At 38.0% G+C, this 25,394-nt stretch overlaps 1 protein-coding gene across 3 annotated transcripts in view; it reads left to right on the top strand.

The window, feature by feature from the left end:
* The window catches only part of TBC1D5 (TBC1 domain family member 5), a 481,832-nt gene that overhangs the window by 42,684 nt on the left and 413,754 nt on the right, over positions 1 to 25,394 (top strand). The gene's annotated exons all lie outside the window — the stretch shown is intronic.

Here is a 25,394-nt window from a genome sequence, read left to right as displayed (position 1 = left end):
GGTTTGTGATTTGTTTGGGTGAGTTATTGTTTAGGTTATTTTGCAGAATTATTTATTTGCTGATTTATTTATGTATTTCATTATTTATTTATTTGATTATTTAGTAAATTATTTATCTGATGAATTATTAATACATCTTCATGACATGCTTTAAATTATTTATAACTTAATTTTGAGTTTATTGCTTTTAGATGCTGCAGTGTTACTGACTAGTTTTGATTTTTTTCTTTGTGGTTCTTTAAAATTAAAGTATTAGCTCCAAGGCAAAAGTATATTCATTGCAATGCCATGGATTAAAAAAAAATAATATGGTAGAGATAAACTTTTAGTTATGCTTTGTTTAACTTCAAATTTATCTGTTTAGGGTTATCAATGATAAAATGTGCATGCATACTCATTCTAGAGTCACTTACAAATTAATAATATAGCCTATCATCTCTCAACCAATTAAATATCTAAACCACAGTCCACATTACCCTTTGTGTCTTTTAAGAGACAGGCTGTATTTCTTACTTGCTTTAGAATAAATAATGGAGTCCTAGTTATCTTATTTTAGTGGCAAATCTATTTTACAATTGGAATATTTTAGGAAAGTTCAGAGAAATGAAGTCCAACTTAGATTTGGATCCTTGAGATATAAATTTGACTGATGTTGCCTTTGTTTTTTAAATCTCATTAAATGTGTATTTGAAAAACAGCCTGATGTTTATATAGATTTTATATTGGTCATAGTGACATATTTATTTCATATAATCTCTCTTATGGAAAGTTTCATGATATTTTAATTAACTAAAATGGTCAAGGGTCTTTATAAACGCAAGCTATAGTATCTTGGACTTTAGATAACAATTCTCTTATGTAAAGTTTCTATTTTTATCCAAATAAGGTATATCTTCTATCATCTGACTCTATCATAAGATAGTGTAGTCATTCGGGCTCGCTTGTTGAATGGGTTTAATGAATAGGTTAAATAGTTGTTTGGATAAAAGAGTGTCATGTGCACAACATGGACTTTGTGTTTGCTTACAGTGAATTACTATCTACTGTACAGTTTTTAACATTTCAGAGAGAAGTAGTATTGTGCATTACTTGTTATGATCTGTTGAAATATAGTGAAAATGGCCTCTGTAGACAGGTTGCATTGTAGAATTGTAAATTATGCATATTTATATCCAAATTTCTTATTTTGAAATATTGAATATATGAATGTTTAATTAGAATATTGCTTTAGTATCTTCATCTACTTGCCATAAAGGAAGCGGTTTCATTTGCATACATGGGTTTAAACATATGTGTAATTGTACATATCAATTACTTTTCTGTTCTGGAGATGAACAACCACAAATACTGTTATATATGGAAGTTTATTTTAAAAGCTGCTTCAGTATGCCAGTGTGGACTTCTTTAGAAGAAAAAAGCTTCCTTCTCCAGTGTTGAATAAGATCTATATTAGTTGTCATGATCATATACCCTGCCCATACTATTAACAAGAATTTGTGGACTATTGCCTGTGTCATCTCAGTGATCTCTCATTGGGAGATACACATATGTGTGCACACACATATGCACACACATATGAAATTTCTCCTGACATCAAAATAAAATTTTAGGACTTATTTTTGGAAAGAGACATTAATGGAGGTCATTGTAATAATAGCTAGCATTTATTAAGCACTTACTATGTGCAAGTACAGTACTCCTATCTTTGAATGGATTGTTACTCTTCACAGTAAGATAAATACAGTTATTATCTTCATTCTACTCATGAGGAAACAGATTTAGCAATGCTTGCAGAAGCTGATAGTAAGTGATGGTGCTGAGATCAGGACTCATTTAGTCTGACTCTCAAGAGTCTCTCTTAGGCCATGACAGTTTTGTATATGTAGTTGGTATAAGATAGTTTTTCACCAGAGTTGTTTTATTTTATTTTTTTATTTATCTCTGATAGCTTAACTTGCTGTTTTCACTTCACATAACACTTAGTCATCTTTTCTAAACAGTCGGTAATACTTGAGCTTCTTGAATTTTATGAATTGATTCTTCTTGTAATCCTGTGTAGTGGACCAGAATTGTATCCTGCAGAATTTGTGCCGCAGGGAGATTATATGTTTGCCTGGTCGATGTCTAACACTCCGATCAGCAATTTTACTTTTAAGCCCATGGTCATTTACAGGGTTCTGTTAGGTCAAATCTGATTTTCTTATAAAAATAATGGTATTATCAGGGTTAGATATATGCATATTGTTAAAAAGAATGATTCAGTGTCTGATGCCTAAGCTTTTATAGAAATTATCACAAACATACTATTAAATTAACTCTAAATATGGTGTTTAATACACAGTTAAGTATTTAAATATGTGCATAAGGACAAGAAAGTAACCAATTGTAATTTTAAACACTTAAATGTAATTATTTAAAAGATGTTGGGGAGCCTCAGAGAGTAAGGAAAATCATGAAATTGGTGTGAAGCTAAGGGAAAAGGATCTTGCTGTCTGCTGATAAAGGGAAGCCTCCATCCTGGGTCTGAAACACACAAAGGATATCAGAAAACAGATTAGTTAAGAGTTGGACAGCAGCAGAGTTCAGGTGATATTGTATGAGCGCCATAGGTGGTAACTGCATCTGAATTAATGTGAATCACTCAAAGTTTTAAGTTAGAGTTATCAAGTAAATAATTAAAGTTACATTAGAAAATCCTCCAAACCCATGATTTAGGTAACATGAAATACTGTAATAGCTAGGATGAACATGTACTTTACCATCCAATCTAGGACAGTTTTGAGAGTGAAAGGGTGTACTGTAATATGACAGGATAATAGGTATAAACTGGGATCTTAGCAAAATTGGCACCTGTGGTCACCCTAGTAATATCTCAAATTTCTATTGAATAATTCCTAATAATCTTATATAATATATATAGAGGCCTAATGAACGAAATTTGTGCAAGGGGGAAGTCCCTCAGCCTGGCCTGCGCCCTCTTACAATCTGGGACCCCTCGGGAGATGTCTGATCTCTCGCTCCTAACCGCCTGCTGCTCGCTCCTTACTGCTTGGTTCGCTGCTCTTAGTGCTGCTGTGGAGGCAGGAGAGGCTCTTGTCACCACCACTGTGCTTGCCAGCTGTGAGTCTGGCTTCTGGCTGAGTGGTGCTCCTGCTGTGGGAGCACACTGACCACCAGGGGGCAGTTTCTGCATTGAGCATCTGCCTTCTGGTGGTCAGTGCGCGTCATAGCAACCTGTCGTTGTGCTTATCCAGTCATTCCATCGTAATGGTCGCTGGGCTTTTATATATATAGATTTAAGAGGAGTCTTAATTCATATGCTATATCTATGCAAATGTTTTCTTTAATGATAAAACTAACTCCAATTATCACCACTATTTATGTGTTTTTGTTAGCCAATCAAGGCAGTTTGTGGCTATGACTTTTATAAAGTATTGGTGGCCCGGTGCATGAATTCGTGCACATTGAAAAGAAATTAGTTAGAAGAAATATTTTAATGTCGCTATTCGCCCTTTTTCTATAATAGAAGTGTCAGAGATGGAAGAAAATTAGTAAAATGTACATGAAAATAATATATAAATTGATTAACAAATAAACAATACCAACATGATATAACAATGAATATTTTTCATGAAATTTTTACTGTCAGAATCTTTATCATTATTTTTTAAAAATATGCTTGGTATTCTGGAAAATTTATATCATTTGGACAAACTTTGCCTTTGCTACAACATTGAGTAAATTTTCCATTAGATGGTTTTTCATCAGAGAAATTTAGGGATAGGCAAAATTGACATGTAACTGTCATTCCACCACAACTGTGTTCAATAATTGCATCCTCATTTACCTTATTTTCGCTATAAGGCAGTTCCAGCTAGTATTTGTAGTACTTGTCAATGACTGCTCTTCAGACATACTCTGTCAATGATGTTGCTTTCTTTCGGCTTCAGAGGTACGTTGTGGCAATAGTTGGTCTTCAGACATATTCTATCGACAATTTTGGCTTCAGAATGTGAACAAAAACATGATGTCATTACCCAGCACCCACAGCCACTGTTTGCGGGCTGGGCTGGGCTGGGCCGGGCTGGGCTATGGGCTGCATTTTGCGCAATAGCAGTGTTGGCTCTGGGGTGATGGCAGGGCCTGTGTCCCACTTGAGGGAAGCTGAGTGTTGCTTTGTTGGCGCCAGATCTGCACTGCCATTTCTCTGTAATGGCCAGTGCGCGTCACGGCAGCTCCTGCATTGAGTGTCTGCCCCCTGGTGGTCAGTGCTTATCATAGCGACCGGCCGGACAGTGGGAGGGACACTTAGCATATTAGCCTTTTATATAGATAGATGATTGATGTTTTATAGCTTTTGGAGCATATTTTCAATATGAAACTAGAGAGGTATTACTATTGGGAAGAAAAAGTTAAGTATGGCAGAGTTGGTTATAATGTAGTAGATAACTCTATAGAGATTTTCTTCCTCTATAGAGATTTTCTTCCTATCACACAGATTATTTGTGCTTGTTTTGTTTTTTTTTTTAATTTATTTTATTTTTTATTTTTATCTTTTTCCACTTCCATGTCCTTTATTGTCACTCTCATTCGAGTCCAAGTACTTTCGGGGGTAATTTTTTAAAAATTTCTTTATTGATTAAGGTATTACATATGTGTCCTTGTCCCCCCACTGCCCCTCCACCCTCCACTTGTCTGTGTCCATTGGTTAGGCTTATATGCATGCATACAAGTCCTTTGGTTGATCTCTCCCCCTCACCCCCACCCTCCCCTACCTTCCCTCTGAGGTTTGATGGTCTGATCGATGCTTCTCTGTCTCTGAATCTGTTTTTGTTTATTTGTTTTGTAAATATAATTTATGGCATATTTGACATTGTACTGAAAACTAATTCTATTTGCTATACCATCAGAATTTATAATTTTATGTTGGATCAACTAGTGGTCTTTTTTAAATTTTCCTTTCAAAAACCATGTTGCATATATTGATAAGTTGACAGTTTTGCCAAAACATTTTTGAAAACAATTCTTTCTCCTTATTGAAATTCTGTGTATGAAAATAAGAATATCTAGAAAAGAGTTTCTTAAAGGCTTTTTGGTTATGCGTGTGTGTGTGTGTGTGTGTGTGTGTGTAGTTTTTATTTCCCTCTTGACATGTATTTATCTAACATGGCATATTACATTATTAAAGTCATAATTAGATTGTTAAATTTAAATTTCTAGTTCATTTGCATTTTGATTATAGAGGATTTGTTAAGTTGAACTAGGTAACCGCACTGGCATATTTGTACTTGTATGTACATTAAAAAGAAAAATTCTCATGCAATCATTCTTATTCATATGTATAATATCAGAACTGTTTTTGTTCAGAAAGACCTATTATGCTTAGTAACTAAAATAAGAGTTTCCATATATTCTGCCTGGAGTTTGTCATAGTGTGAAGCACTTTATGAAATGGTTGTAAGAGTAATAACATAGCTTATGTGTTGGCTCTGAGAGTAGCTCCTTTATAATTATGACAAGTAAAAGTACAGCCAAAGGTCACATTAAACGCAAGATTTCTTTCATACCTCATCTGTTTTGTGGATAGCATGTGAAGTAATTTGGGTTCCTGTTCTGATATTTTAAGAGAGCAACCCAAGGTTGTTCCCATGGAAGTGTTTCAAATATCTTTCCTCCTATCTCCCATGTGGTTGCAATATTTGGCATGAATGTGTATTTGAATTCTGTACTAATTAAAAAGAAGCTTATTAAAGTTAGAGTTTCCACAATAAAAAAGGGACTTTTATACTGTAAGGATTTTGTAGGGCACTACAAAATAATAATAACACATAAGAGTGTTTGCACTACAAAATAATAATAACACATAAGAGTGTTTAATAATACTGAGTACTATACTGTCTAAATGCATTGTCTTAGCCTTGACCACCTTGGTATTGATATTGTTCACTCAAACAGTAAATACTAAATAACGTGCCATCACCAATAAAAACAGAAAATGAAATCACACAAATGAAATTATATAAGCATTGCATGCCTGCACATACAGTATATAATCTATTGATCAGATCCTATTTTTAATTTGGTAGATAAAAGTTGGAATATTGAATAGATCATATATAGGAAAGGTTTTCATTAAAAAAAACTTATGGGGGAAAGGGAATAATATCAACATTAATTTTTTTAATAAAAAAATTTTAAATACATATGTTACAAAGTGATTATCAGATCCCTATAAGTCATCCTCAGCACACAATACTGAAAAATATAGACCGAAATAAGGATGTTTGGAAGAGGATAAAATTGGCAAGTTACAGTTTTTATAACTGCTGAAAGCATTTCTGTCTTTGAAATGCTTTTTTTCTATTGTTTTCCCCGTTATTGCATGCTTCTTGCAATAAGACTTCTGATTTCATTGATATATAAAAAATAACTGTATATGAAGTATGCATAATACTGGAGTTGAAAGATGAGATTTTATTTTGTTTCTAAGTACCCAAATAGAGTGGCATAATTTTTCACTTAAAATTTGAAAACTAAAAATAACTAGCCCATTTTTTTTGAGTAGTAAACTTTGAAATTGGTAACTGATCTAATCATTGACAAGCATTTTGAGCTGTTGCTCTTATCCCTTAATTATTATTATTTTTTTTATGGAAACTAAACTGTTATGTTTTGTTATTGGTTTCTTAAATGAAACCTAATTAAAAATAACCAAATTTAACTATATTGTGAGTGAAAATGTGTATGTGTGCATTTTTGTATAAATACATGGTTTTGTGTATCTTCAATGTGATGCTGTCTATAATTCATGTAATCATAACTTTAGAAGTGAATGTATAACAGTTTGACAGTCATTTGATATTGATTTAATGTAGAGATTGTCATCTGTGGACTAATAGCCATTGTCATGGGAGTTTTCTCCAATCTGACAAGCACCTTTGCCTAGGCCAGTGGTCGGCAAACTGCGGCTCGTGAGCCACATGCAGCTCGCGAGCCACGGTTTGCCACTTTGTTGACTAATGAGTTTGCTGACCACTGGCCTAGGCAAAGAATACTTGCTTCTAATTGTTTCCTCTGCTTTATTTACTACTAGAGGCCTGGTGCACAAAATTCATGCATGGGTAGGGTCCCTAGGCCTGGCCAGTGATCAGGGCCGATCGGGGCCTTCAGGCTGCCAGTCGGGGCCTCCCTTCCCCAGCTGCCAACTGCTGGCTGCCGGCGGGGGCCTTCCTTTGTTTCAGCGCACATCATAGTGAACAATCGAACTCCCAAGGGGACAACTTGCATATTAGGCTTTTATATGTATAGTCTAGAGGCCCAGTGCATGAAATTTGTGCTCGGGGGCATGTGTCCCTCAGCCCAGCCTGCACCCTCTCTAATCTGGGACCCCTCGAGGGATGTCCGACTGCCTGGTAGGATTGGGCCTAAACGAGCAGTCGGACATCCCTCTCACAATCCAGGACTGCTGGCTCCCAACTGCTCGCCTGCCTGCCTTCCTGATTGCCCCTAACCCAGGGATCCTCAAACTTTTTAAACAGGGGGCCAGTTCACTGTCCCTCAGACTGTTGGAGGGCCAGACTATAGTTTTAAAAAAAAACTATGAACAAATTCCTATGCGCACTGCGGGCCCGGGACGAGTCGGCTGCTAAGCAGGACAGGCAGCGGCACCCGGCGGGCCGGATAAATGTCCTTGGCGGGCCGTATGTGGCCCGCGGGCCATAGTTTGAGGACCCCTGCGCCTAACCGCTTCTGCCTGCCAGCCTGATCACCCCCTAACCACTCCCCTGACAGCCTGATTGATGCCTAATTGCTCCCCTGCCAGCCTGATTGCCCCTAACTGCCCTCCCCTGCCGGCCTGGTCACCCCTAACTGCCCTCCCCTGCAGGCCTGGTCCCCCCCAATTGCCCTTCCCTGCAGGCCCGATCACCCCCAACTTTGCTCCTCTACTGGCCTGGTCACCCCTAACTGCCCTCCCCTGCTGGCCTGATCGCCCACAACTGCCCTCCCTTGCAGGCCTGGTCCCTCCCAACTTCCCTCCCTTGCTGGCCATCTTGTGGCGGCCATCTTGTGTCCACATGAGGGCAGCCATCTTTGACCACATGGGGGCAGCCATCTTGTGTGTTGGAGTGATGGTCAATCTGCATATTACTCTTTTATTAGATAGTATAGAGGCCTGGTGCACGGGTGGGGGCCAGCTGGTTTGCCCTGAAGGGTGTCCCGGATCAGGGTGGGGGTTCCTTGGGGTGTGGGGCGGCCTGGGCGAGGGGCCTGTGGTGGTTTGCAGGCTGGCCACACCCCCCAGCTACCCAAGCGGAGGCCCTGGGTATCTGGGATTTATTTATCTTCTATAATTGAAACTTTGTAGCCTTGAGCGGAGCCAAGCCTCCTGCTTGCTCCGTGGCCACAGCCATTTTTGTTGGGATTTATTTATCTTCTATAATTGAAACTTTGTAGCCTTGAATGGAGACCAAGGCAGGCCAGGGCTGCAGAGCTTGGCTTCCTCCATCGCTGGGGACAACCCAAGCCTCCTGCTCTCTCCAGCTTCGTGGCTGCTGCCATTTTTGTTGGGATTTATTTATCTTCTATAATTGAAACTTTGTAGCCTTGAGTGGAGGCCTAGGCCTGCCAGGGTGTGCGGAAAGCTTGGCTTCCTCCATTGCCGGGGAAACACAAGCCTCCTGCTCGCTCTGTGGCTGCAGCCATCTTGGTTGGGTTAATTTGCATACTTTCTCCTGATTGGCTGGTGGGCGTGGCTTGTGGGTGTAGCGGAGTGATGGTTAATTTGTATATTACTCTTTTATTAGATAGGACTAGCAGCCCAGTGCATGAAATTCGTGCTCTCAGCAGAGAGTGGGTCCCTCAGCCCAGTCTGCACCCTCTCCCATTCTGGGAGCCCTCAGGGGATGTCTGACTACGCCGGCAGTTGGACATCCTTAGCGCTGCTGCGGAGGCAGAAGAGGCATCTGTCACCGCTGCTGCACTTTCCAGCTGTGAGACCAGCTTCTGGCTGAGCGGTGCTCCCCCTGTGGGAGTGCACTGACCACGAGGGGGCAGCTCTTGCATTGAGCGTCTGCCCCCTGGTGGTCAGTGCGCATCATAGTGACCAGTCATTCTACATTTCGGTCGATTTGCATATTAGCCTTTTATTATATAGGATGGTTACACTTTTCTAGGTGCTACTGCCGTTTTCAGAGTTATGCTGTGATGTGTTAGTGTGATCTGGAAGAAGATCAAAGATTTGATATCCTTAGAGGTTGGATAGCTTTGCTCTGTTCTTATCTGTTGGATCCCACCTCATTGTCTTTTTTCTGGGTTGAACCCCTCATTATATGGAAATTTAAAAAGCACACCTTATTTTACTCTGACTTGATTAATAATTTGGTTGGATATAGAATTCTAGGTTGCATATCATTTTCTTTTAGAATTTTGAAGGCTTTCATTCACAACATTTAGTGTTGCTACCAAGAAGTCCATTGCCTATTCCCCGCTCCCCGCCTCCACATTGTTTTTTGCTGTGTGTGACCTGTTTTTACCATTCTGGAAGCTTTTAGAATCTTTATATCTGAAATTTTATGATGCTGTGTCTTGGAATGGAATTTATTCCTTCTTTTACCTCATCTTCAAAGGACCCTTTCGTTCTGGAAAGCAAGTATCCATTAGTTTGGGGATGTTATATTGCATTTTCTTCCTTCTGTTTGTTTGTTTTTCTTGAATGAAAACATAAATAGAATACAGAAATGAGGTTGATAATAGGTAGCAACAGTACAGTTTTGTCAAAAGAATTATAAGTTTTCTTATTTTAATTATTGTTAATATTTTATAGTAGATAAAAATAAAACTTAATGGAGACTTACTTTTAATAAAATATCAATGCTGTTATTGTTTTATGGTAATCAAATTAATGTATTTATATTGAAGCTAAATTCATGAGAGTTTCAATGCAAAGGAGCATCTTTTTTAACACATTTAGGAATTAAGCTACAAGTTATTAAAAAAGATAGCTAGTGAGTAGTTTTATATAGTAAGGATAGTACAACAAATTGTAGAAAAGTCCTGTCTTCTTTGGTTAGCATAGCACTGCGATAATCCAAGTAATAAAATTGAAAATTGTAAGAAAACAGGATATATTTATTTTCTGAAAACTTGCCATATCCACAGACAAAAGGAAAATACCCAAATTAGCACAGATTTCGTAAAATGTCTTTGTCATTCTTTTGAGTTTGTTTCACCACCAGAACTACCTGTTTTCTCTTTCTGGGAAGTTTTCCTTTGATCATATATTTTATTTTACTAATTTTAACTTTAATGATAGGAAATAAAATCATTTCATTTTAAACTATTTGACCCATGACTCATGTTTTCAGACATCTTAAAATAAATCAAACAGTAAAATATGTTTTGAGTGCATACAGGGCCCTGGTTGGAATGAAGGAAAGTTGAAGAGGTTCTCAATTTTGAGAAAGTTTCTTCTCTTAAGAAGATGTATACACATAATGAGTGGCAGGTATAAAGTTTAGTAAAATGAGAAAGATCTTAAAATTGTATATGATTAATTATTAATGAATAGCCTTGATGGGATTAAAGTAATTTAGCTATTTTAGCAATATAGAATTGTAATAGAATGTTTACATATTCTTAAGTTATATTTTAGACATAACGTGTATAAAGCAATAATGATCAATAACTTGGGAAAGTTACGTAACAGTATTCTAATTTTATTTTTAATATTGACCACTCATTTTAACTCACAGATTCAGTATCTTTAGGAACTAGTCATTTTTATGCTTGAGTTTGCTTAATGTTCTTAAAATTACATAGAATTACTTTTGGGATATTGAATTTTTCACATATTCTATACACACCATTATAATATTTTTATAAAATCATTTAAGTTTCAAAAATTAGAGATTTTGCACCAAAAAGGTAGGTGATGATTTTTTGCCGCACAGTAATCTTTTGCTTCATAAATCATAATTTGAATTCATTGTTTTATGCCGATGTATTTTTATTTAAATTCAACATTTACATATTTTCAGGAGTAGTTACAGGATAAAATTAGATCTACTATATTTTTTCATTCAAATTTACTTATTTTCTCTTATCTTGAGACCTTGTAATTCATTTGGAGTTTCATTAAAATATTTTTTGGAGTGTACTCAGTTTACACCTATACCATCTCTATCACTTCATCTTCCATACTTCCTCCACCTTCTTAACTTGCATTTTGTATTATTTCACTTTATATATTACTGGGGGCCCGGTGCACAAAATTCGTGCACTGGGGGTTGGGGGTCCCTCAGCCCAACCTGCCCCCTCTCACATACTGGGAGCCCTCAGGGGATGGCCTTAGCTGCAGTCTGGCCTCCCTTTGTGAGAGGCAACTGGGCTGATCAGGGGAAGGCACCAGCCCCATCACCCCGCTGTTGCAGCTACTGCTAGTCACCACAGCCACCAAGGTGTTTTCATCAACACGGACTCCAGTCCCTTCACCATGAAAAAATGACAACTTTCTTTAGGCATTTTCAAGATGTGTCTTTCATAGGATATGACATTTCTTTCTTTCTTTCTTTTTTTTTTATCCTCACCTGAGGATATGTTTCCATTGACTTTTAGAGAATGTGGAAGAGAAAGGGAAAGACAGAGAGAAACATCAAAGTGAGAGGAACACTTTGATTGGTTGCCTCCTGCATGAGTCCTGACCTGGGCCCCAGCCAGGGAGGAGCCTGCAACCTAGATACATGCCCTTGATCAGAACTGAACCCAGACCCTGCGGTCGGCAGGCGAGGCATTATCCACTGAGTCAAACCGGCTAGGGCAGGATATGACATTTCTTAGCCCTCCAGCAGCAGACCTTCGTTTTTTTCTCCAGAAGTGTGGTGGAAAAACCCTAGATCACCTTTTTGGATTCTTATTACCCAAGTTACTAAGAATATTACCAGTGGCATACAGGAAGCTTAGCCAATGAGCAGTCAGAAAAGGTGTTTCCTCTGTAGTTCACACCAATCGCCGGCTGGGCCCTGCCCAGGCCTAAAGCCTCTGGCCAAAGCTTTAGGCCTGGGCAGGGCCCCCCCAGCTCCCTCTGATCACCGGCTCCTCGCCTGCCCCCTCGGCTCTGATCACAGGCTTGGCCTTGCCCAGGAGCTCCCAGGCTCAGGCCCTTCCCAGGCTGCTCAGGGCCCACGCGGGGCTTACCTCAGAGTGACCTGGGTGCCAGGATATTCCTGGGACCCTGGGCACCTATGTATGCAAATTAACCACCATCTTTGTTGGGTTAATTTGCATACTCACTCTGATTGGCTATGGGTGTAGTGGAGGTACGGTCAATTTACATGTTTGTCTATTATTAGGTAAGATGTTATACTGACTTAGTATAGGCAAAAAATGTTATGAAAATGTGAAATCAAGTGCAGAAAGGTCTTATGGAGAAAAAATTTAATTGTGCTATTGTATAAACTTTTAAAATGTTTAGCCAAGCTAGAACTGTTTAACAGATGTGAATGCTTCATTGTTTTAAATTTGTGCCAATCAGAGTTGATAGGGTTTGATCACACTTTAGTAGATTTATGAGATAAATTGCAATATGGCATGACATGCTTCAGAAAGAAAACATCAATATAAGTTGAATATGATTTCTTTTTTAAGATAACAAGCCAGTAATTCTTTAAATCAGATGATTTTGCTTTGAGAGAATATCAGTTTTTGTGAAAATTAACAGTATTTTTGATATTTTCTTCATGGTGACCAAAAGTATATTAAACTTTTCTTTCAGTAACAAATGTGATCGTATGTGTGAGCCACCTTGTTTTTATCTAGCTATAGATGACTTGTCAGACTTCCAAAGGTCTATTAAAAGGGCTAAACTAAACAGAAAATTTTAATGAAAGATAAAAAAGTTTGTAGTTGTGGTACTGCATTTCTTTAAAGTTTCATTAGATATGTCTAAAGGAATTTTTTCTTTTCTTTTCTTTTTTTAAACAAACAAGTTTAATACCTCACGTAAGCAAAGAAAATGGAAAGGACATATTAACTAATGAAGTAACTGGTTCCTCCAGGGAAATTAGAGCCAACAAATGTGAGTCAGGGTCTCAAGCCTGTTTGTTTTAACAAGAAATGGTAGAATCTGCTATTCAAAAGCCCTTGCTAAGAATGATTTTTAACTTCATACACGGTCTACATGGTGGAATCCCCCAGTTCAATCTATAAATATAGAAGCCTAAGCGACCATTAAGACCGATGGACCTGTTGACTGGTTGCTATGATGTGCACTGACCACTAGGGGGCAGACGCTCAATGCAGGAGCTGCCCCTTGGTGGTCAGTGCGCTCCCACAGTGGGAGTGGAGCTCAGCCAGAAGCCGGGCTCACTCCTGGTGAGCGCAGAAGCCGGGCTCACTCCTGGTGAGCGCACCTGAGCCTCTCGAGGATGAGCGGGAGTGGTGCGGCACCTGGCCCAGATTGGGCTCCTCCCCGGCTTCCTGCCGCTTCACACACTGCTACATTCCTTGGGACATGTTGGACTGCCTGTTTCGGCTGGATCTGTGGGGATCGGGCTGAAACCGGTGATCCGACATCCTCCAAGGGGTCCCCAGATTGCGAGAGGGCACAGGCCAGGCTGAGGGACCCCACCGGTGCACGGGGCCTCTAGTTTTGAACTAAAATCATGGATTCTCTTGAAGACTTGATTTGAAATTATTACTAAGTCAAATCTTTTGTGAAAATAGGGTGGACTTTTTAATTTATTAGATTGGATTTAAAACTTTTTGGAATATGGAGACTAGCCAAATCATTGATTTTTTAAGAAGGTTAGACCCTCATGTTTCAGGTAAGGATATGGTCAAATCTTAAAAATTTTTTAGAAAAAGAATTATTTATATCATGGCTTAGATTTAAAATATTTAAGAAATAATTCAAATAGTCACAAAAATGCAGATGCTAAATAGAACAGATGACCTTGTATTTACTGTGCAGAATTAGTATGTTAATATTTGCCCTACCTACCTACCTACCTACCTATAAATATATATAATGTTTTAAAGTCCTTTCTTTCTAAGAGATAACAGCCATCCTGAAAGTGGTTTATATCCTTCATGTCCATGTTTTTATATTTACTACTAGAGGCCCGGTGCACGAAATTCATGCGGGGGGGGGGTGTCCCTCAGCCCAGCCTGCACCCTCTCCAATCTGGGACCCCTCAAGGGATGTCCGACTGCCCGTTTAGGCCCGATCCCAGTAGTATTGGGCCTAAACGGGCAGTCGGACATCCCTCTCACAATCCAGGACTGCTGGTTCCCAACTGCTCGCCTGCCTGCCTTCCTGATTGCCCCTAACCACTTCTGCCTGCCAGCCTGATCACCCCCTAACCACTCCCCTGCCAGCCTGATTGATGCCTAACTGCTCCCCTGCCAGCCTGTTTTCCCCTAACTTCACTCCCCTGCCGGCCTGGTCACCCCTAACTGCCCTTCCCTGCAGGCCTGGTCACTTCTAACTTCCCTCCTCTACCGGCTTGGTCACCCCTAACTGCCCTTCCCTGCTGGCCTGGTCGCCCCAACTTCCCTCCTCTACCGGCTTGGGTCACCCCTAACTGCCCTTCCCTGCTGGCCTGATCGCCCACAACTGCCCTCCCTTGGAGACCTGGTCCCTCCCAACTGCCCTCCCCTGCTGGCCATCTTGTGGTGGCCATCTTGTGTCCACATGGTGGCAGGATCTTTGACCACATGGGGGCAGCCATCTTGTGTGTTGGAGTGATGACCAATCTGCATATTACTCTTTTATTAGATAGGATAGAGGCCTGGTGCACAGGTGGGGGCCAGCTGGTTTGCCCTGAAGGGTGTCCCAGATCAGGGTGGGGGTTCCCTTTGGGCGTGGGGTGGCCTGGGTGAGGGGCCTGTGGTGGTTTGCAGGCCGGACACCCCCCCTGGCGACCCAAGCAGAGGCCCTGGTATCTGGGGTTTATTTATCTTCTACAATTGAAACTTTGTAGCCTGGAGCAGAGCCAAGCCTTCTGCTTGCTCCGTGGAGGCAGCCATTTTTGGGGGGGGGATTTATGTATCTTCTATAATTGAAACTTTGTAGCCTTAAGCGGAGGCCTGGGCCAGCCAGGGTGTGCGGAAAGCTTGGCTTCCTCCATCGCCCGGGGCAACCCTAGCCTCCTGCTCTTTCCAGCTCCGTGGCTGCCGCCATTTCTGTTTGGGTTTATGTATCTTCTATCATTGAAACTTTGTAGCCTTGAGTGGAGGCCTAGGCTGGCAAGGGCAGGCGGAAAGCTTGGCTTCCTCCATTGCGGGGGAAACCCAAGCCTCCCTCCTGCTCTCTGTGGCCGTAGCCATCTTGGTTGGGTTTATTTGCATATTCGCTCCTGATTGGCTGGTGGGCGTGGCTTGTGGGTGTAGTGGAGTGATGGTTAATTTGCATATTACTCTTTTATTAGGTAGGATAGTCATGTGTTCATTAACAGTGAGTGTTCTTATTAAAATATTTTATTAATCATTATGAAGTTTGCTTTTTTATTCTTTTCACCCAACATTGTTTCTGATCTGTTCCTGCTGTCTTTACATCTGGTTTATTAATTTTAATTGTTCTCTTATATTTCACGATAGTACCATAGTGTGTGTATCTGTTTCTCTTTGGATGGACATTTAAGGGTCAGCATACTTTGCACAGACTTCTTCCACAGATATTCATGTGGCTCTGCTGGGCTTAGTGTTTTCAGCACATGAGACAAGCTGCTCTCAACTCTTACAGTGTTGTATCCAGTTCTAGCATTAGGCAGCATCCACAGGCAATTTGGGCCAGTAGAGCTGTGCATTGCTTTCTCTCTCCTTGCTGAAGTTCCTCTGTCCTTAAAACCCAGTCACAAAGAATCCTGCAGACAACTTTGTCATGCTGCTCTTTAAAAAAAAATTCTTCCTATCCTCCGTCTCAAACCCTAGTAAAAAAAAAAAAAAAAAAATTCCGAAAATAGTTTTCTAGTTTTTACATTTTTGTTTTATATTAGTCTGTGGGAGGCTAGAACCTATGGTATTTGGGGGTTTTATTTTCTGTAGCAACAGGTGCACAGGGTCTGTGCATATTTAAGACAAGGTTTTGCTTAATATGAACAATATAATTTTGTGCCGAGGCAGTTACATAACTTTTTCTGTTAATAACAGTGAAATATTGAATATTGAGAATGATACACTTTTATTTGTGAATAGTTTGGAATTTTTTAGAGCTTATTTGAAAATTTTATAATTGGAATTGCATTTTTGGGGTTCAAATTTGTGTTATAATTTTCATTAGTCAGTCAGGCTTCTTTTATTTTAATGTATTTAATATACTGGCAGAAGTCATATATTTAAAAGTATACTTACACATATACACTTAAGTTTTGGTTGTGATGCACTTTTAAACCATTGAAGAGAAAGCTGTTAATTTATGAAATTCTTTGACAGGGTGCCTGACAGTTTGAAGCTGCCTCACAGAATGCCAAATTTTAGAGTATTAATGTCATTAGCCCTTTCTTGAAATACTCTTGGAAGTATTTCTTCTCAAAATAAGAAAAAGATGAAAGAAATTGGTAGGTCTGGATCATTTCCTTTGTATCAGTAGTTTCAGAAAGCTGAACAATGTTTATGGTGTGTTATAGACAGATACTCTTCTAATAATGTCATACATTATGTACCAAAAATGATCCCTGTTTTAATCATAGATGCTGATTTAATGAGACAAGACTAGCTGACATCAAAAATGGATTTAGGATGTGATTTTTTTGTTGTTGCTTCCTCTGTGTTTTCTCTACATAATTAATAGACATACCTTTTAACATCATTGTCAATTTTTTGGGGGGAGATTTTAACACCTATTTTTTTTTTTAATTCCCAGGAATATGTTATTGTCTCATAAACCCATTTGAAATAGTTACTGAAATATTATAAAGAAGATGCCTCATATTGTCTTGTATCCAGTCTATTTTGCCCGAACAAAATTCTTATCTGTTCATCTTTTAAAGTTCCTACCATGTTTTTGAGGGACCACTGTGTATTTTTTTATAACTTAAAGGAAAGTTTTAGGGAGACTGTCAGTTTAGTCAGTGAATTGACTGTTAGATGGTGACGCGTGAGGTTTCCCGTCTCTCTCAGGCAGTGTGCTTAGGTTGCCCTTTAGGTTGGCTGTTGGCAGAGGCACTGGAACCTTCCCTCAGATCTGAGAGCTTTGCTAGCCTCTGCTTTCGTTTCCTCTCCATTTGATTTTTTTCCCCTCTAACTCAACTTCAGTTTGGATACAACACTGTAAGAGTTGAGAGCAGCTTGTCTCATGTGCTGACTTTGAGCCCTTAATTCTTTTACATCTGGATCATACATCTTGATTGACAAATGTGCCTTTTCATATGGTCAGATAATTCTATATTTGGAAAAAAATATTCCTATTGTGTGTTTTATTCCACTAAACCCTTTCAGTGTTAAATGTAGTTTGGATGCATAGGGAAGAATTAATGATTGGAAGATACAGAGTTGGTAAATTATTTATTCTGGCCCCGAGGAAGCTGAAAAGCTGAGTGAAAGACTAATAAATCATTTGTGGTAGTGCTGCTTGTCACTTCCAATTATTTTAGACGGTTTTGTGATAAACTGCAGCACCTGCTAGATATCCGCACACCCTCCCTTGATGCTGGTGGTGCAGCTTGTTTAGTCGATTATCATAGGCAAGTTTGTGTAAAGTTTATTTAGGTTGGAAAGGAAATTACTCTTTTTAAGTCAGTTTTGTTGCTTTTTCTCATTGCTTGAGTGAAAGGATTTCTGTGACAAGGCAGGGAATCTGGAATATATATATATATATATATATATATATATATATATATATATATATATATATTTAGCCAGGGGAGACTGCCTTTTCTTTTGTTGAATTAAATACTTGAAAAATTGAGCTTCTTTATTATTCCCAGACTAATTAAAAACTACTTGGACTGAGATGATTAGTATGCTAAATATCGGATCATTTCCTTGAAATGCTACCACTTAATAGAGAATCACTGCTGCTGTTTGACCAAACCTTTTCCATCATTCTTTGTTTTCAGTGGCTGAGGCTTTGAAACTTGTAGTCCTGAAAGGCAATGAGGTCAGTCCCTGTTTGCATTGGTCCTAAACTTAGCTGCTGATATCCCTGGAGGCATAAAAGAACTAGAAAGAAAGCTTAGCTTAGACTGGTCTGGCTGTAGACTGGTCATGAAATAGGGTCGCTCTAAAACTCCTTCAGAAATAAATTATGAACATCATATAATGTGCATGCTTCATGCTTGGGATTATGGCCAGCTCTTTTGTTTCCATCAGAGTTTAACAATTATTTATGTTGAATCCCAGAACATTGCTTGTTTATACATCAGAATAACTTGTTTTCACTGAAATTTTCAGCTTTAACATAAAAATACGGGAGATTTGAGAGGACTCTTAGGACTATAGACAAAGAAATAATCTTGATAACTGTCTCCTATTCATTCAGTCACAATTTTACTCACTAACTTATTTTCCTTAGAAACATGTATTAAGCTCATGTATCCCTGCTCTCTGGGAACAACTACCACTACTACTATTAGTAATAACAAACTCTTTTATAGCTGTGTATGTGCCGTACTATTCTAAGCATTTTACATATATTAACTCATTTTAATACAATAGCTCTATAAGGTACTTACTGTTCTTATCCATATTTTACAAAGTGGTAAGGCCATAGTGATTTCATTTTTCTTTAGAGTCTGTAAAGGAGGGAAGTGTTTATGATAAATCTGAATTAACTAGGTTTAGGAACTTAAATCCAAATAGTGTAAAAATAACTAAAATTTATTGAACATTTAATTTTGTGTTTGCCATTATAAATATTATTTTACTTTAACCTTTGCATAATTAATCATAAGCTTCTTTGTTATGATGAAGAAATTGAAGCTTACAGCAATTAAATCAGCTTGGAGGTGGAGGATCTGGGATCTGAGTCAAGATCTGACTGCCTTTGTACACTCTCTAGGGGTCACAAACCTTAGTCCTGGTAGTCTGTTGCTAGGTAGGCAATAGAAAGTGTGGAGGAAAATGGTCTAGTGGGAAATCAAAGCAACTGGAGAGCTTTTCTAGAAGTGGGCCCAGAATCTCTAGATCTAGTGATTTTTATTTTATTTTTTGAGAGAAGTTAAAAATCTAGACTTTTTATGTAGAATGTTTAAATTTAAAATCTTGGCAATTTATTCAAGATGAATTGTTTGCCTACTGGATGTGGCCTGGGAATGCCAGTTTGTGACCTTTGTGTACTGTATTGCCTTTAGTAGATTTTGTTTTGAGGTTTTCCTTCTAACTTTATACAATTGGAAACTAGTAAGAGTCTGTGAAACAGTATTAATAGGATAATATCAGTAAAATTTCATCCTTAGGGAGATTAACAGACTAGATGAAACATAACTATTCATTAATCTTGTATAGTTCATAATATATCTCAGGTGAGTTTTAGTTGAGCTTTGTTTTCAAGTTACCATGGGATGCTACTAATTTAAATACAGTCCACTGTAAAGCATAAAATCAAAGAATTAAAAAATTAGACTAGAATCTTAAAAAGATAAGCAAGTAGTAAAATATGTAAATGTTTATTGGAACTCTCTTTCTTACTGTTGTACCTCTGATAACAAAACCTTTTATTTCCTCCTTTCCCTATTCCTACACATTTCTTTTCCTTGCTAAGAATCACGTGGGAAGTTATGTACAATTTCTCATTGAAATACCTTCATCAGATTACATGTAGAATTAAATAATACATGGAATTTAGTGACTTTCAATGGAATTTTGTGACTTTTCATGGATTTTAACAAAGTTAGTCAAAGCCTTTATATAGTATACTACCCAAAGTTTTAGTGAATGGGAACTGTTTGAAATAAAAGTCAGTAGTTGTCATTATTTTATTGAATTCTTTTATGTCACTTACAATATAAATAAAATATCCTTGGATATAACTTCAGTGTCATTTTATAAGTGTTTGAAAAACATTTCAGATTAGTCAGTTGTTAGAGGGTCCTTCTACAAAACTAGATTAAAGACCTAACCTAATAATTGTTAGTAGCAAATTTATTATTACAAAATAGTTTTTCTTAATATATTTTCAAAGCCTACCTTATAAGGAAAGATATTCCACCCCAAACCAGTAGTTCTTTAAAAAAAAAAAAAAAGAGCTTAATAAATTATGAATTGTTTAGATCCTATTTTTGTATTACTTAACATATAAATAAAATACTTGTTACTGACTTAATTTTTGTTGTACGTTTCTGTTATTGGAGTGTTTTGATTTAGAGCATTTCATTTAATAATGTTCAATTATTGGTCAAAGTATGGCTCTATAATATTAATATAAAAATATTTTACTATGGCTTTTTATAATAAGAACAATGTATGTTCACTACAGAAAAATTGAAAAATATGAAACACAGGTGATTCCACCACACAGAAATGACCAGCAAACCTCTTTCTATTTTGAGGCCTTTTTTTTTCACTTCGACTGCTTTTTTTTCCGCTTTGTCTTTTCTGTGATATTATTCATAGTTTAGTAGATTTGTTTTTAAAAGACATCAAAATATTTAGAGTTTAAATGCATCCCCTTCATAGAGCATTTTGTTTATTAGCTGGAAGTAAATTCTCCTTCTTCCTAACTAACTTCCATGTGACTATATTTTATAGCTACTTTTATCTTACCCAAAACTTTTCTGAGGGCAAGAACTATCTTATTTAACTTTATATTCTTACTAGAGGTCTGATGCACAAAGATTCGTACAAGAATGGGCCTTCCTTCCCCTGACTGCTGGCACTGCCTTTGCTCTGGCCAGAGCTGCCTTTCTGCCTTCGCTCTGGCCCGAGCGTCTTTCCACCTTCCCATGCTGCCCAGAGGCCCGGAGTGGCTGGGGCGGTGCGGAATGCCTGCGTCGTCGCCATGGCGATGACACAAGCATCCCGCCCCCGGCTGCTCAGCACCTGTATATGCAAATTAACCTGCCATCTTTGTTGGGTTAATTTGCATACCCACTCCTGATTGGCTGGTGGGTGCCGCAAAGGTACCGTCAATTTGCATCTTTCTCTTTTATTAGCGTAGATAACATTCATTGACTATTGAATGAGTGAATACAAGTAGATTTTAAATTCAATTTGTCTCTTGTACCTACCATTTGAAATAGCAAAATGGTAGCAAATATATGAATGCAGTTTTTATAATTTTAATGGGTTATTCCAGTAGGGCTTTTTTGGAAATGTAATTATACAAAGAAATCACTGAAGTTTATGGTGCTAATCTTTTTTCCTAAATCTAAAGATGTACTTAATCTCCTGTATCATAATTAATGAAGGTTTACTATGTTCAGATATACCAAGTAAACCTAATTTGAAGGGTGAATTTTGCTAAGTATCTAAATACAATATTACAGTATTAGAAATCTGCAAAAGAAATACTGAATTATTGGGAGGTTTATAATTAAATGGAGCATGGGAAATATGAAGTAGAAATATTTTTAGGTATGGTGGATATAGTATGGCATAATTTAGTTAAAAGGTAAGTTATAATGCCTGAGGGGATTAGGTCTTTAGATGTTATCTTCTTCTTTGTCATTAGGAAACTGAAGTTTTGGGACATAAATAATTGGATCAAGGTCACAAACTACAGTGTACCTAATGCTTATTACTAATGTGTTTTCAAATATACTATTTGAATGAGTAAATTAAATGTATTATGTGTAGAAGTTGTTCATAACTTGCCACATGTACTTTAGGAATTTTATTTCCATAAAAATTTATCTTTATATATTAGAAAACAGAATGTTTGTTTCCTTAAAAATATTTATGCTTTGGAGAGAACTTAGAAGACATAATACTTGTAAAACATGGCAATGTAAGAAAGATGAAACAGAATGGGTTCTAGTAGTTTTGTTTCTAGCAGCACTTTGACTATGTAGCTTTATGGAAACTTTTCAAGTTGGAAGAAGATTTCAGCTGGAGTGTCTAAAGGGTCACTTAAAAAAAAACCCTCCTATATTAAAATAAAATGTGTCCAAGCTTTAAAGAAAAGATATCAGAGTTTGCAGATGATCCTAAAATTGGAGCTAGAGGAAATAATGAGGAACAATGCAATCAGATTCAAAAAGATTTGGATTGTTTAGGTGATTGGGCCAGCAGATGGCAAATGCAGTTCAGTGTAGACAAATGTAAAATAATTATCTTAGGAACAAAGAACCAATCATACAGCACACTGATCAGGAAAAAATTTGTGGGTTATTGTAGGAAAACCATTGAAACAGTTAACCCGGTACACAGCTGCAGCAAAAAAGGCAAGCAAGAAACCAAATTAGCAGACGGATGGAATATAAAGCAAGAGGCAATACTTATAGTGTATTAAGAAACTTGCTAGACCCCATCTAAATTACTCAGTCTAGTATTGGTTGATGGAACCACTTTAGAAAGAGTAAATTTTGCCTTGGGAATAGACTATAAATTATAAATTCAATAATGTTAAAGAGATTTGAACTAATTTTTTTGAACTTTACATTTGAACTTTTATAGATATGAGCAAGACACTGAGTCAAAATAAAGGCACTTCAGGTCTGTCCACTATTAAAACTTGATCTTAGTAGAGGACATATATAGTTTCAGCTGCCTGGGGTCTTATCTTCTTTCTGGTTTAGGTAGAACTCTGCCCCTCAGCTCTCATGACTAAAGAATCCTAAAGGCACGAGGTCCCAGCCTGAGAACTGCACCTTGGCACCTGGAGCAATCACAGGCACAAGATCTAAGAGCTGCCGATGAGATGCTCCTTCCTGCCCTGTCATTCTTGATGCAGTAGCATACCTTGCAAACTTCATTCTAGGCTGTGGAGGCAGGACTTTGTGATTAGACTTCCTTGGTTCCCGTACAAGCATGATTCTCCAGTCTTGTTCCATTTTGTTGAGCTACTCAGTACATAGCCAATAGCCAATAAATCTCATTTGACTTAGATTATCCAGAATGTGTCTGTTGTTTATAATCAAGAACCCTAATTGGCACGGTGATAGTGTTATATATTTTAGCTTTGGCCTTAGCATTGTTTTTTTATTGTTCTTCAGTGTGTTTGTTTGTAGTGGTGGTGGATGAGGAGAAGAAAGCTGAAGTGCAAATACCTATCCCTTTCTCCCTCTCTTCCTCCTTCCCTTTCTGTCTCTTAATTTTTCCTGTAGTTGAAAAGAAGTAAGAAAAATTTGTACCAGTACATAGTATCTATCATTATCATGTAAAATATAACTTTACCCATGCAGATGAATAGTGTCACGTTGTTAAAAAGTGTGTTTGGTATTTAGCCTCTCTGTTAAGAGCAGTGTACATATTTTGTTATATATTTGGTATCTCTAAAAATCATTTTCTCTTATTTTGAAGGAAACTTAATGTATTTTTTTCTTAATGTCACATGAGTAATACAGGGTAGAATCTGGAATACTGTGCAAGGTTTTCTTTTCTTTTTATATTGTTATTGATTATTGAGCATTTGTTGAATGAAATGTTTTGAAAAATAACACTTGTAAATTAGGAATAGTGGATTATATTTTAAGTTTGCCCTGAGTTGATTGGTTAATATTTAGAATTGATTTTTATCACATAAGTAATTTTTTAAATAGTGGTTAGGTTTTCTATTTACCACAAATGCCTTATTGACTTGTTTTTTAAAATAATTTGTTAGTCTAGTATGTGGATGATTGAGGCACAGCCACAATGAGTAAAGTGGCAGTGTGTGTGGGGTGGAGTAATGGTAGTTCTTTTGTTTTGTTTTGTTTTGTTTTTGAGAGGTGGTGTGCAGGACTATTCCTTGGAAAAAATTTGAAATAATTTGTATTTGAGGCTTTTCATAATTCTTAACAGTACACAGAGGAACCCTCCCAATAGAAAGATGTCCCTGAGTCTATTACTCATACATCTTTAGGTTGCCAGCACTCTTTTTTAATCCTCACCTGAGGATATTTTCCCCCACTGATTTTTAGACAGAGTGGAAGGGAGAGAGGAGGCGGGGAGAGAAACATCGATATGAGAAAGACACATTGATTGGTTGCCTCCCCCATGTAGCCGAACTCCTGGCCAGGGATCAAACCTGCAGCCAGGTATGTGCTCTTTTTTTTTTTTTTTTTTTTTAAAAATATATTTTATTGATTTTTTTACAGAGAGGAAGGGAGAGGGATAGAGAGTTAGAAACATCGATGAGAGAGAAACATCGATCAGCTGCCTCCTGCACACCTCCTACTGGGGATGTGCCCGCAACCAAGGTACATGCCCTTGACTGGAATCGAACCTGGGACCTTTCAGTCCGCAGGCCGATGCTCTATCCACTGAGCCAAACCGGTTAGGGCAAGGTATGATGCTCTTGACTGGGAATTGAACCTGTGACCCTTTGGTCCGCAACCCTTTGGATGCTCTAACTACTGAGAAAAACTGCCCAGGGTGCCAGAACTCATATACTACCCTAAAACTTATATGTATCATGACTTCCAAAACAAGTATTCCATGATTCAAATTTTACACTCCCATGCTTCCACTCTGCCCCATATTATAGATTATGGGCAGTGTTAGGAGAAAAGAACTGTGTGACTGGACTATTTGAAACACCTATTTAATAGCCCTTCTTAGAGAGTACTCTTTTTTCAAGAGAATACTTCTTTGAAATTTGGTTAGTATGTCTCAGTGAAGGAAAATCATTCATCTGAGTGTTCAGGGAAATGTCTTTGGTCGTATTGCACAGTTAGGGACTCCCTGAATCATATATGTCTTGTAATAAAGAAAATAAATATACTTAGAAAATTAAATATTTTAACTATATGAGTGTTAAGGGCAGTTGAAGTTTTATATTCTAACCTTTAAATTGATGTTTTAAAAATGGAATAGCATGTAAATTTTTTTTTTCTGCATTATGTACATGTGAAGAAAGAGATGTATGGGACATGGGGCTGAAATACTTAGCAGATGATTATATACTGCAGTTGGCATGCCAGACTGCTGAAGACTGATCTGCGTGTCTGAGAGGTAGCATAATGGTTCTTTCAGGAGTAGACCTACTACCCCAGCCTCCTTGCCCTCCCAAGAGAAGTATATTTCATCTTCCTTGTCTTATTGCAGGTTCCTCTATGGGACAGAATCTGTAGCTAGCCATTTCTGTTGCTATTTGCAGTTGATCTCAACTTCTGTTGTAGGAGTTTGGGGGGTGGGGCTGATTCTCTAGGGCAGGGGTCCTCAAACTTTTTAAACAGGGAGCCAGTTCACTGTCCCTCAGACCATTGGAGGGCCGGACTATAGTTTAAAAAAAAACAACTATGAACAAATTCCTATGCGCACTGCAGGCCCTGGACGAGTTAGCTGCTAAGCAGGACAGGCAGTGGCACCCGGCAGGCCGG

The sequence above is a fragment of the Plecotus auritus genome, assembly GCF_963455305.1.
Source record: "Plecotus auritus genome assembly, chromosome: 6".
NCBI classification, from domain to species: Eukaryota; Metazoa; Chordata; class Mammalia; order Chiroptera; family Vespertilionidae; genus Plecotus; species Plecotus auritus.
This window is presented reverse-complemented; position numbering and strand designations above follow the sequence as displayed.